The following is a 14,896-nucleotide window of genomic DNA, read 5'->3' on the forward strand; positions in this document are numbered from 1 at the left end:
TCTTTTGTCCTCTGGTTCTAAAACATCAGGGGAGTTTTCTTTGAGAATTCTCTGGAGGTCGATTTCTAGGCTCTTACTTTGATCATGGCTTTCAGGTAGTCCAATAATTTTTAAATTATCTCTTCCAGGTCTATTTTCCATGTCAGTTGTTTTTCCCATGAGATATTTCACATTGCCTTCTATTCTTTCATTTGTTTGGATCTGTTTAACAGCATCTTGATTTCTCATAAATTCATTAGCTTCCATTTGCTCCAATCTCGTTCTAAAGCAATGATTCTCCTCAGTGAGCTTTTGAGATTCTTTTTCGATCTGGCAAATCGACTTTTTAAGGCATTCTTCTCCTCATTGCCTTTTTGAGCCTCTTTTGTCATTTCAATTCATCTCTTTTTTAAGGTGTTATATTCCTCAATCAGGCTGTTGACTCTCATTTCATAATTTTCTTGCATCGTTCTCATTTCTCTTCCCAATTTTTCCTGCACTTCTCTGATCTACTTCTTAAGGTCCTCTATGGCCTGTAACCAGCTCATATTTTCCTTTGAAGCTTTTGCTGCAGGAGTTCTGACTTCACTGTCTTCCTCCTGTTACATGCTTTGCTCCTTTTTGTCCCCAAAATAGGAGTCTAATGTTGGAATCTTCTGTCTGCTTTGTTTTCTTTGCTGGTCATTTCAGTCCCTCAGTCACTTGACCCCTGGCTTTTTTGGCACAGTAGGACTCTGCCACCAGACAGGGGAGCTTTTGTGGCAAATGCTGGGGTTTTCTCAGCTGCTGGAGGTATTAGATATGTTCCCCTTTTGAGGCCTCCTCATGCTCTGGCAAGCTGGACACACACCCCAGTACCTCCACCCTAGACTGCAATCCAGATCCAAGCAGGTTAAAGAAAGAGCTATTACCCCTCAGATGGGTGCTTGTTCCCCCTACACACTGCAGGCCAGGAGCTAAAAGTTATTGGACTACATGAACGCCAAGATCAATAAAAGGACCTTGAAATCATTCTTCACGAAATTCTCAAGGAACATTGCCCTGATGTTTTAGGACCGGAGGCAAAATAGAGGTTGAGTGAATCCACTGATCACCTCCTGAAAAAGATCCCAAAAAGAAAACTTCTAGGAATATTATAGCCAGGTTCTGGACTTCCCAGATGAAGGAGAAAATATTACAAGTAGCCAGGAAGAAACAATTTGAATATTGTGGAAACAGAATCAGGGTAACTTAGGACTTGGCAGCTTGTACACTGAGGGATTGAAGATATTCCGTAGGGGAAAGGAGCTGGTATTAAAACCAAGAATTACCTACCCAGCAAAAGTGAGTATCATGTTTCTGGGTCATTCAGTATAAGAGAAGTTTCAATCATTCTTGATGAAAAAAAAAAGAGTTGGATAGAACATTTGATATTCAGATACAAGAAGCAAGAGAAGCCTGGAAAGTAAATTGGGAACAGAAATCATAAGGAACTTATCAAATTTGAACTACTTATGTTCCTACATGGAAAAATGATAATTGTAACTTATGAAACTTTTCTCAGTATGAGAATTGTTAAAGGTAATAGAAATGTGTGTGTGTGTGTATGCATATACACATACGTATTTATGTCTATATAGGAGGGAATATGGGTGTACATATATATGTGAGAGTGTGTGTATATATGTGTACAGGTATGCATAGATAGAGGGTACAGGACCAATTGAATAGGAATGGATGATACTTAAAAAGTGAAATTAAGAGGTAAGAGAGTAATATAATGAGAAGAGATGGAGAGAGATAGAATCTGATAAACTATGTCGTATAGAAAAGGCATGTGAAATGGTTACAATGGAGGGGAAGAACAGGAAGGCAAAAGTGAATTAGTCAACTTTCCCGTCATTGAATTTGGCTTAGGGAGGGAGTGACATATACACTAAATAGGGTGTCTCACCCTACAGGAGAGTAGGGGGAAGGGGATGAGAAGGGATATGTTTTTTTTTTCTAGAATATGGACCATGTCATTCATATAAACTCAATAAACAACAGGATTTCCCTTTTGACTCTAGGATCAAATATAATTTTTGGGAGAGAATTAAGTGACCTAGTGAAGCTACTGTAACTATAGTTAGAAAGTACTGAGTTCAAATCTGGCCTCAAAGACTAATTCTGTTACCCTGGGCAATTCATTTAACAGTGTCTGCCTCAGTGTTCTCATCAGTAATAATAGCACTTCCCTCCCAGATCTGTTGTGAAGATTAAATGAGAAATTATCTGAAAAAGTGCTTTACAAACCTTCTAGCACTATATAAATACAAGTTATTTTTATTATTATTTCCCTAAATCATAAGTAACCCCATTTCACACTTTTATGCCACAAACTCCAATGTTTCCCAACTGATAATATATTTATTGCATTTTTAGCTTATCTTTTAAAAATTTATATTTTGCATATGTTTTATGATGCAAATAATCAGTAGTACAATAGTACATGTCTATTATTTATAAATTAATAAATATACACATATTGGGGTTTGTGCTCAAAATTTTCTGTTGATGGGTTGTGCATCCAAAAAAAATAGAGATTATCATTTTAAGTTCCATGGGATAACCCCATATGCAACAAAGAAATGATATGTGCCATCTATTGTATTTAGGTGAAAAGACAATGGTGATTTGAACTTCTGCATCATGGCTTAAAATGTGTTGTTGATAAATTCCTAGGCATTAATGGTATATAGTACCAAAATCTGGCAAAAATATTTGCTAGGTGTCTGAAAATTTAATCAAAAGGGCTTCAAATGAAAAATAATAATGTATATCATCTAAATTAGATACTATAGAGAATAATAAAAAAAAGAATGAAAAAAACTCAGAAATCCATGGTAGACAAAATTTGAGCGAGGGACTCAGATATCTAAACACAAACATTCAAAATATAGTTTTAAAAATAAACAGAACTAATGGTCTTAACATAATGGAACAATTTTGACCTCAGTAAGAATTGCAGATATTTGATGGAACCATACCCACCAATGGACAATGGTTCCCTATGGGCATGCCCCATTTAGAAGAATTAGAACAGGTAAAGAGTTGAATATGATTATTTATTGAGAAAATATACTCAAATGAAAAAATCCAAGAATCAGAGGGAAAAATGACAACATTTTTAAAAGGGTGAATGTAAAAAGGATGTAGAAATAGAAGCCATTTTTCATTGTATTTTATAGATCAGCTGGGCATTATAAGGAAATAGATGGAGATAATATAGGACTGAAGGGAAATTTCACTTCCATAGATATCTGTAGGAGCTCTTTCTGCCAAAAAATAGTACAGCTAATAACTTTTTTACATGCCTTAGCAAAAATTTTATTAATCAGATGTGGAGGAACTAAGAACGGGAAATTTTATTCTATATCCAATTCTAACTAAAAGGGACAAACTGGTAGCTAGGTTAGAAATGATGGGAACTCTGGGAAGAAGTGTTCACTTCATCCTAAGGTTTATGATAAGGAAGGAAAGGAAATTTTTGTATAGTCTTACATGTCTCCTGGGGTTAGGTAAAGCAAATTTCAAAGTGTTCAAAGGAAAGAAAGGTTAGATCCCATCCACTAAAATTATTCAAGGGGAAAGTCAGCCCAAAGGAAATGGGAAATTCTCAAGAATGAAATACCATGAGATTTCCAATAATGAGAAAAAATGAGATTTTCTGAAGAGACTGGTGTGAATGTGCAGAAAATCATTAAAAATGCAGAAAGTTTATAAAACGCTTTAGATTTTAAAAGAAAATGTACAAAATACGGAAGCAAGGCCAAGTAAGAGAAGCTTTGACAGAAGCTTTGTTTTGAGAGGTTGTTAGTTTCCATTTTTTGGAGGTTTTTAGTTGGTATGATTGACAATCACTTGACTAGTATGTTTTCTTGGCGATTCCTTTTGATTTATGGGTTGGGCTGAATGATTACTGAGGTTGTTTTGAACTGTGAAAATATATACACAGTATATTAAAGTTTCTTTCTGAGAAGAGCATAAGCAATTGGAAGGATCAAATAAGATCTCAAATGTTATCCACATCTAGAGAAAGAACTATGGAATCAGAATGCAGATAGATACTATTTTCTTTCTTTTTTAAAAATGTTTTTTGTCTCTTCTTTCTCATGGCTTTTTCCTATTTTTCTTATTTTTCTTTCCCAACATGACTAATGTGGGGGGAAAAAGAAAAGCTTGTACTTTTTGAGGTTAATTCTTTGAAATCCTGTAGGCTGACTATTCCTGTCACTGTATCAATACAGTAAGTTTCCCATATAATATTTCTTGTCCAATTCTGGTATTCTCTTTCAGTCAAGGTCTTAACAAAGAAAACCCTTTGTGCTGATACAAGGAAAACGAAAAGTCTTAACTGTGCCTGCAAGTGAAATAAACTGCACAATCTCTAGTTAACATAATACATTGAGTAGGGGGTGGCCAGGTAGCACAGCGAGTAAGAGCACCAGCTTCAGTGTTGGGATGACCGGGAGATCGAATCCTGGGCTCAGACACTCAGCACCACACCCAGAAATAACTGGTCATGTAACCTTGAGCAAGTTACTTAACCCCAATTGCTTAAAAAAACCCAAAACATAATACATTGAGTGAAGTGAAATAAAACAAGTCCTGGGGTCATAAAAAATGAAAGAAAAACCTTTTCTAGAAGATAGAGTCTGGGTTGTGCTTTAAATTGACCTTGGGATGGCAGAGTGGAGGAAGGAGAACCTTCTAGGCCTGGGAGAAACCTATGCATGGAGGTGGGAGATGGAATATTGTATATATGGAGAATAGCAATTAAATCACTTATATTCATGTCTGTGCATTGGAAATACCAATTTGGCAACCATAAGAAGAATGGAACAAATGCAGAGAAAATACAGTAGAGAGGAAGACCAATTAGGTAGTAATTCCAATAAGTCACACAAGAGGTAATGAGTGCCTAATCCAGGGTACCTGCCATGGGGAGTGGAGAGGTGAATTATATGAGAGATATGATGAAGGTAAATTCAGGAATTGGTCCTATTTATCAACTAGTAAGATATAGTAGGTAAGGAGGAAAATGAAAAATCAAGGATATCTCTGAGGTTGTGAACCTAAGTAACTAGGAGATTCTTTCCTCCTTGAAAAATGGAGGTTAGGAAAAGGATTGGGCTGAGAGGGAGGGAGAGAGAAGATAATTAATTCTGTTTTGGACATGTGGAGTTTGAGATACCAATGGAACATCCAAGTACAGATATTCAGTTGGCTGTCAGGATGGATTGGATTCCATCTGTATACAGGTCTTAAGTGGCCTTCTAGTTCCTAGGGTGTAGGCTTTTGACGAAGTCTGAGTTTTCCAGAATGAATCCCTTTATTAAGGGAATTTGTTCTGTGAAGTTTGAATTCAGTTACAGGGCCACACTTGAGGACCTAGAAGGCCACAGGTTCCCCACCACTAGAGCTTATAATCAGTGAGATTTTAGAAACTTGAGGATAAAACACTGGGGAATTTATAATTCATAATTCAAAAATGTTACATAAATGATGATCTTACAAGGAAATTGTACCTAATTTACCAATATTTCTTTAGGACTTCACACTCATATGTTTTAAAATTGTAATTACCATTTCCATAGTGTTTTACAATCATTAACTCTTCCTTTAAATTGCCCTCCTATTTCTCTACCTGTCTATCTAAATCAGGATCTTATTCCCTCATTCTTGAATTGCTAGTTCTTTCTCAGTATATTTTCCCCTCTTATGTTCATCCTATTTAAAAAATACTCTCAAAATAAACTTCTTGAAATACCAATTTAATCCTGCCACTTGCCTACTAAAAACATTTTGTGATTCAGCATTGCCTATAGGAAAGAATACAAACTCCTAATTGTAATATTGTTCATAACTACTCTTTCCAATTTTACTTATTCTTCTATATGAACTTTCTTTTCCAACCCACTTCATTTGTTCAATGATCTCCAAATGTACTTTTCCCTCACATCTATACCTTAGTTTTCACTTGTTTTACCTACCTGTAATGCCCTCCTTTGTGGACTCATGGATTTAGATCAGTAAGAGAACTGAGGATCCAGAAGGCTAGGTGATTTTCCCAAAGGCATACTACTAGCAATTGACATCACTAAGACTCAAACCAACTCTTTTTATTCTAAACCTAACACTTTTTCTAATTTTCTACCCTATTGTTCTTCATTGACTTTTAGAATGTTAGCCACTCTTTAAAACTTAACCCCTTAGGCTTGTAGGAGAATACTGAAGAATAATCTCATTCAATTCCCTTATTTTTATGGTTCAGTTCTGACCTCCTTGGTAAAACCTCCTCTGATCACTGGACCCCATAGTCATAGCTCCCTTGTTAAACTTTTAAAACATTTATTTAACCCCAAGGTATTCACTAATTTGACCCAATTTAGCAGGAAAGCAAGAGCTAGGACATTTTATGTTTACCTTTGTAAAGAGGGACATCTACTCCATTGAGTAGAAGTGCTAACAAGGTGCCAAATTTGGATTCTCAGAGAGTGAATGATCTATTCCTTGGTTCTACGTTTTTTCGTGGGTCAGTGCTTCAAGCAGAATGGGAGGGATACACAGTGTGAGAGTGATCATTCTACATCCGCCCCCTTAATGAAACATTTGCAGTCTCCTGCGAATAAAGGGTGTACATCTAAACATATACCATAAAACATAACTTAGCATATTATAAATATGGGTAATCATCCCAACTACAAAGCAATTACTTAAGATAATAATGGCATTCACATTATGATTACATAAGGATGCTGTCAGTGCAAGCAACTATATAACTATATAACACATCACATCTTACAACAGGTTATATACAGTGACCAAATACATAGATTATAGTGGAGTATATTACATATAGCACCAAGATCAACAACATATGTGTACTATGGCACAGTGCTATAAATAACAAAGAAACATAATATGGGCTTAGTAATATAACTTAATCACATGAAATAATTTAATTTTAAAGCTTGGATTTTTGTGTTATTCATTAAGTCAAGAATTGCATTATTATAGATACTGTAGAAATGTATAGAAAGCTCGTATTTACTCACAGCATGTATTCCTATTATAGCTGGACTATATTATCATTAGTCCTCTTCCTTTCCCTTGTTTTGATCAATTTAGAATAACTTATTATCTAGTTAAAGATAAAATCATAAAATGACTATTTTTGTAATTCCTGATTGTCAATGTAGCCAAAAATTGATATCTTGTGTTCTATTCTTTGTATTTTTAAAGAAATTTTAGTTGTTTTTATATTTCAAGTTGACAAATAAACATCTGTTATGATTTAGTATGCAACAAATGGTTGCCTTTATCAAGTAAAGAAAATTATCTGGATGTAGACCCTAATGAAGTAGGTGACACACTCTGCTATTATATCAGTTGTGACTCTACCTGGCCCAGCTGGGATACTTGAACATGAGACGATTTTTCCCTAGTGAGTTCTACTAAATTTCCTCTATTCAAAGTTTCCCTCTTCATAGCTCATGTAGGTCATATCAGACCTTTCTTTTGAGTATTTTTGTGGTTCAGTTATATCCAACTCTATGACACTACTTGGAGTTTTCTTGACAAAGATACTGCAGTGGTTTGCCACTTCTGTCTCTAGATCATTTTACAGATGAGGAACTGAGGCAAACAGGGTTAAGTGATTTGTCCAGGATCATACAACTAATAAGGTTCTGAGGTCAGATTTCAACTCAGCTAAATGAGTCTTCCTGACTTCAGGACCAGCACTCTATCCACTGTATTACCTAGTTGCCCCTCTTAAGCATTAGTTGGGTATGATCACAACCTCTATCATTTAGAAGCAATAGGCTTAACGGAAGTACTAGTAATAATAATAATTCTCGAATTTACATAGGGCTGTCTGATTTGTGAAACACTTTACATATGTTATCTCACTTAATCCTCACAACTGTCATGTAAAGTAAGTACTATTATTTATTATCCCCATTTTCCAAATGAAGAAACTGAGGCAGCAGCAATGACTTGCCCAGGATCACAAAGCAGTATCTGAAGCAGGATTCCAACTCAGGTTTTCTTTTTTTTTTTTCATCCATATACAAGTTTTATTAAATACCTTCTCTCTTCCAGGTCCTATGCTACGTGCTGGGTGTACAAAAAAACAAACAATAATAAAAAGTACAAAGCAAGGGCCTTGCCTTTAGGGATGGCTGCCAAATGTAACGGCGTTTTGTCAATGCCCTTCCTTCTTCACCTTTCTGCAGCCTTTGATGTTGGTAATCACCCGCTTCCCCTGGATATTCTCGTCTCTACAGGTTTCATAACATTGTTTTCTCCTGGTTCTCTTCATACCTGTTTGACAGCTCTTCAGTCTCAGCAAATGGCAGGAACTTCTTCCAGGTTATAGCCAGTAACCATGACTATCTCCCAAGACTTTCTTCTTGGGCCTTTTATATTCCCTCTGTACTATTTTTTTTTAAATTTAAATGCTTTATTAACTGCTGATTTACATCATTCGTTTCCGCCAGATTTTGAGTTATAAATTTTCTCCCCGTTTTTCCCCCACCCATCCCCCCAAAACAGCAGTCCCACAGGATATCCCCTCCTCCAATCTGCTCTCTCCCATATTTTCTCCCATACCCATTTCAACTTTTCCAATGGATCTCTATGCCTCAGTGCCTGTATATCTTTTTTCTTAATTACATGTAAGATGGTATTAATAATAGTATATATATATATACATACACACACACATATATATATATTTGAATATTTGATTTTAAAACTTTCAATTCCAGATTCATTCCCTTCCCCCCCCTGCCACCCACCCCCACTGGGGGGACAAGCAGTTCAGTATAGGTTGTACATGTGTGGCTAATGCAAAACAATAACATAGTAAATGTATTGTAAAGCCCTCTGTACTATTTTACTGAACCCCAAAGCTCCCATGAAACTCAGGTCTTCTTGACCCCCAAGTTCAACATTATCCCTTGGATCACCCAAATTAGGATCGAATGTGTAAATGCTCTTTCAAGGAAGAGTGAATACTGTTTCAGCTGCTTCCTGTCCTCCACTTCCATGGCCAGTTAGAGCAGTTGCCCTGCCCAAACAGCGAATGTATTAGTTGAACAACTGGCCTCCAATGGCACAAGCCTGTTAGCCAGCTCCTGGGAGGAAGGGTGAAGACAATCTAAATGAGCAAGGAGCAGAGGACTTGTAAATAGTGACTCAGCTAACACCCTTGCCTATTTCTGAATTACTTCCTTTTGCATCCTAGGACTTTTCCTTAAGTTGGAAACAAAAATTATTAAGTGTTTATAGTCATTTGAATTCTCACATTTCCTGCCAAATGGTTCTACAAATGAGTGATTCTTTGGTAAACCAGAACATGCGTCATTACAAGCTAAGGGGGGGGGGGAAGTTAACATAATCCATGGACAATGCATTGTATGTAAATGAAATTTATTGAAGTATATATTTTTTAATATTCTATCAAGGCATTCAGGAGAATTGGAGCTCGAGGTAGTTCCATTCTTCAGAGTGTCAAAATTCATGCAGGAGGGCAGCAGCTCCAAAGATAGCTTCCTAACTTTCTTTTGTACATTAGTATTTTCATTTCTCCATTGTATGAATTTCCCTTCCTCCCTAGGGGTTTTATGGCAGTGAGAGGGGAAGGGGAAGGAAAGTATTATATGTTATGTTTATGCCCAAGCTATGGAGTCTTTTAGTATTATAATTTGCTACATGGGAGTGGAATACTCATTTCTCCTATAACTGCCTCAAGATCATGTTAACAGGAAAATGATGAAGTCTCTTATTAAAATCCTAAGTATTGTGGGATCATTAGATTCAGATGGGTGACTATCTATAAAAGAAAGTTATAATTATAGGTAAAGATACCTATAATTTTGGAATAGGAAAAAATCTTTTAGGACATAAAGTAAAAAATAAACAAAAGCAATAAACTGCATAGAATAATAAATACTTGGTACAGGTACAGGAGTTCTCTTTCTTGGAACTACTAGGTTATGTAGTGGTTAGACTACTGGTCTTGGAGTCAGGAAGATCTGAGTTCAAATTCTGCCTCAGACAATAGTTATATATTTTTTGTGATCAAGTCATTTGATCTCTCCCAGTCTTGGTTTCCCCAAAATAATAATAGTTCTACTTTACAGAGTTGTTGAAAGGATCAAATTCAATAACATATACAAAAGACATTGCAAATATATTATAAACATTAGCTATTATTGACCATTAGTTCATAGCATGGAAAAAGAAATAACAAAGATAATATTGTTTATTCATTGACTGAATAACTGTTTTAACTCAACTCTCCTGAGCCTCTCTATATTTCAATATAATTGTAGTGAGTAGTCTAACATTCGCTTAGCACTTTTAAGTCACTACTGCACATAACTGAGGCATATTGCACCTGTGAGATGGTCTATAGAGAAATTCCAAGAGGTTAATATAGTGCTTAATATAATCTTCATACTAAAATGAGATCCATAATCCCCCTTTTGGAGGGAGTGATACAGCAGTAGCACTAATTGTTTAACCAAAGAGAATAGGAAAGTCCAGAGGAATGCTGCCACATAGGTATAGAATGACAGATCACTGCCTCAGGTATTAAATATAGAGTATGAGTAAGCCTAGTCTTGAGGTCCATGGTATCTTTGCCTTAGGAGAAGTCACTGACCTCAATATTGAGGGAGAGATTATAGTAATTCTACACAATATAGGATGTAATCCATTTGAGTTTCAGGCAGGATGCAAATCATTTAACTACTACGTCTATGATCCCCTTGAGTTTTGTCATCCTGAGCAGGAAATCCAGAAAGCAGATGGTAGAGACCATTTCATTTTTGCCTTACACCTGCCACAGTGCTAAAAATACATATCAATCATTTAGCATTTGTTGGATGGAAATTGACAAGACTGGTCAAAAGGTATACATTTCCTCTCTGGAATAGGACTCAGAGGTAGAGGAAATTGGAGGACAGCAGGCTCAGAAAAGAATAATCAACAGCAAAAAGCAAAACAAAAAACTTGCAGCCCATTTCCCACAACTATTATTCTAGAAGAACTTTCGCCTCTGATGTGTCGGAAAACTTTGAAAGACTTCTAGTTTCTCAATTTTCTGTAATTACACCATTAACATTTATGTTATGAAAATAGAAATATTATCTCTCCAACATATTTAATCATCCAGACAAGGTATTCTTAACCACTTTTGTGTCATGTACCCTTTGAAGTCCATGAACCCTTTCTCAGAATAATATATTTAAGCACATAAAATACAATACATAGGATTAAAAAGAAGGGAGGGGGAGAAAAAGACAAGAAAATTAACATTTATATAGCACCCAGTATGTGTCAGGCACTGTGCTAAGTGCTTTACAAATTATGATCTCATTTAATTCTCTCAACAGCCCTTCAAGGTATGTGCTTTCATCTCCATTTTACAGTTGAAGAAACTGAAGCAGACACGTTAAGTGACTTGCTCAGGGTCACATAGTGGGTAAATGATTGAAGGAGGATTTGAACTCAAGTCTATACTGACTCCAGAATCAGCCCTCTGTCAAGTATTTCTTATCAGCCCTCTGTCAACTATTTCTTCTAGCTGCCTCTCATCCAATTACATTGAAATAGTTATATATATATATATATATTTTAAATGTACCCTAGGACCCTGCCCTAGGGGATAGTAATATTCATTTCTTGTCTGGGATTCATCACTTTTCATTATGCCAGGACCCAATAAAAAGCATTTCATATTAATTGGAGGGTATTTGTTGTTTTGCTATTTCAATATTTCTGTATAAACACATCAAAAATATTACTTTCTAGACAATAGAAATTTATGAGTTATGAGTAGTTTATTTATTTATTTATTTTTTTAGAAGCAATCGGGGTTAAGTAACTTGCTCATGCTTACACGGCCAGTTATATCTGGGTGTGGCACTAAGTGTCGGAGCCTGGATTCGATCCCCAGGTCGTCCCGACACTGGAGCCAGTGCTCTTACTCGCTGTGCTACCTGGCCACCCCTGAGTAGTTTATTTCAATATGCTCATAATTATATTGTTTAAACCCTAAACTTAACATACATTCATGCAAAGCTATTTCCAATGATGGAATTTGGAACTGTGTTGTCATTGGTCTGAGAAGCTCCCAGGTAAGGAAGCTCTCTTTACCATACAGGTCAACACCTTCTTTACAACTTACAGTCTAAAAGAATTGCCTAGAGCAGAGAGATTAAAGTATTTGTCTCATATCTAATATGTCAGAAATGAGACTTGAACCCAAGTTTCTTGCCTGAGTCTACCTTTTTTAAAAATAGATTATTTTGGGGTATACAGGTGTCAAAGTGAATAGAGCACTGGCCCTGGAGTCCGCTTAACACTTACTAGCAGTGTGATCTTGGGCAAGTTACTTTACCCCATCTGCCTTGCCCAATTCCCCCATTCCAAAAAGTAAAAAAAAAAAAAGTATTTTATCATATACATCTCTTTTCGTTTTAATAAAACTTGTATGTTAGATCTATTCAGGGGTAGGTGAAAATATTTAATTTTTAGCTAATATTTTAGCGATGGGCATTTTTTATGTTCTTTAATTATTCACATCTTTTAGAATAATAAACTGAATTTTTAATATCGGGAAATGTGAGTGGATTTAAGTAAACTTAAGAGAGTAAAAGAACCAGAAAGAGGTAAGGGAGTGAGAGACAGAGCCCAATATGGTGAAGTAGAGAAGTACTCAGCTGAATTCTCCCATCATTCCTCTTAAAATAACTTTAAAATAATTCTCCATATAAAATTATGGATTGATAGAGCTAACAAAAAGTCAGAGTCAGACATTCTTCCAGCCCAAGACAATGTGGGAGGTCAGAAATAGAGAACTGTGACATGAGGGAGAAGTTTTGCCTATGTGAATGAAACACCAATGGTGGAATTAGATTTTGATTCAGGAGTTTTCAAGCTAGGGATGGTAAGGGGATCTGGAAACTACTCAGAAAGAGATTAAGGGGTATTTCTATGTATGCAGGATCAGATGCTGTTTGGCAGCTCCATGGTTTATACCCATTTCCTTGTCATAGTTCAAGGGCAGAGAGGAGTTCTTTCAGTAAAGAAGGATTAAAGGCTTTGAGGGACATTATCACTTCCAGTTCCAAAAGATCAGGGACCCCGAGGAGCGGTATAATTTCCATCCCCAAGTGAGGAGAAGCCCTGAGTAGCAGTATTCATTGGAATCCCAAGGACTCAGAGGTCCTTCCTAGGTAAGGATCAGAGGGCAGACAAAGAAAGCATTGGCCACACTTCTCTCCAAATCAAACAACTTTGTAACTACAGAAAACTTCCATACCCCCAGTATTAGCTCTGAAAACAGTAGTGCAAAAACCCCTGAAGTTTGAGACAGAGCCCTTTCCTCTCCAAATCATGATCAGATATTAAAATAAAATTTCAAATCAAGAAATAGGGTGGAAAAATGAGCAAACAACAATAACAAAAAATAACTAGATCATAAAAAAGCTACTATGATGACCAGGAAGATCAAGACACAAACATAGAAGGCAGCAATGAAATTCAAACAGCTACAAGGAAAGCCTCAAATAAAAATATGATTTGGACACAAGTCCAGCAAGAATTCTTATAAGATAGTTTTAAAAATTACATTCAAAATCAAATGAGAGTAATAGAAGAAAAACTGAGTAAAGAAATGAAAGCAAGGAAGAAAATTATGAAAAGACAATTACTGGCTTGGTAAAAGAGGCACAAGAATACTGAAGAAAATACCTTAAAAACAGAGTTGGTCAAATGAAGAAGGAGGTACAAAAATTTGCTGATGAAAATAGCTCTTTATAAAGCAGAATTGACCAAATGGAAAAAGAGGTACAAAAGCTCACTGAAGAAAATAATTCTTTGAAAATTTGAATTGGACAAATGGCAGCTAATAACTTCATGACACACCAGGAAAAAAAAAACAACCTAAGTCAAAAGAATGGAAAAAAATGGAACAAAACATGAAGTACATTATCAGAAAAACAAATAACCCCCCAAATAGATAGGGAGGTAGTTTAAGAGTTATTGTGTTATCTGAAAGCCATGATCAAAGAAAGAGCCTACAAATTGCATTTCAAGAAATTATCAAGGAAAACCAACCTGAATTCCTATAACCAGAGGGGAAACTAGATGTTGAAAAAAATCCACCAATCAGGGTGGCTGGGTGGCACAGTGAGTTAGAGCTCCGGCCCTGGTGTCGGGAGACCCGAGATCCAGCCTCAGATACTTGGCACTCACACAAAATAACTGGCCGTGTAACCTTGAGCAAGTTGCTTAACCCCAATTGCTTTAAAAAAAAAATCCACCAATCACCTCCTGAAATAGATCCAAAACAACAACTCCCAGGAATAGTATAGCCAAATTACACAGATTCCAGGTCAAAGAGAAAACACTTCAAGCAACAAGAAAGAAACCATTCAAATACTGTGGAATCACAAACAGGATCACCTAAGATTTAACCATTAAAAGGCTGGAAGTCTTGGAATAAGATGTTCTGTAATGCAAAGGAGTTGAGGTAATAACCAAGAATAACCTACTCATCGAAACTGAGTAAAATCCTTCAAAAAGAGGGAAGGGGGAATTTGAAACTCATGGTTGGTTTGTTTTTTAAAAATGTTAAAATTGAGAGTTATTTAATGAAACAGATAATAATATTTTTAAAAAGGCAAAAGAACAGAAAAATGTAAAAATTCAATTTCTAACCCACCGTTACTGGTAGGAAATGCAATTAAAGTAAATCTTTAATAAGAATGAAGTTTCCTTTCTCTTTTAGAATACAATTAATTTTTATATGCATAACTTGGCAAATAACAATTATGAGCACCCCCCACAGAGAAGAGAAAAAGTGGACAGCTCATGA

This window comes from Petaurus breviceps, unplaced genomic scaffold, assembly GCF_028583685.1.
Source record: "Petaurus breviceps papuanus isolate PSGF00001 unplaced genomic scaffold, PetGlider_PUasm1.0 419, whole genome shotgun sequence".
NCBI lineage: Eukaryota > Metazoa > Chordata > Mammalia > Diprotodontia > Petauridae > Petaurus > Petaurus breviceps.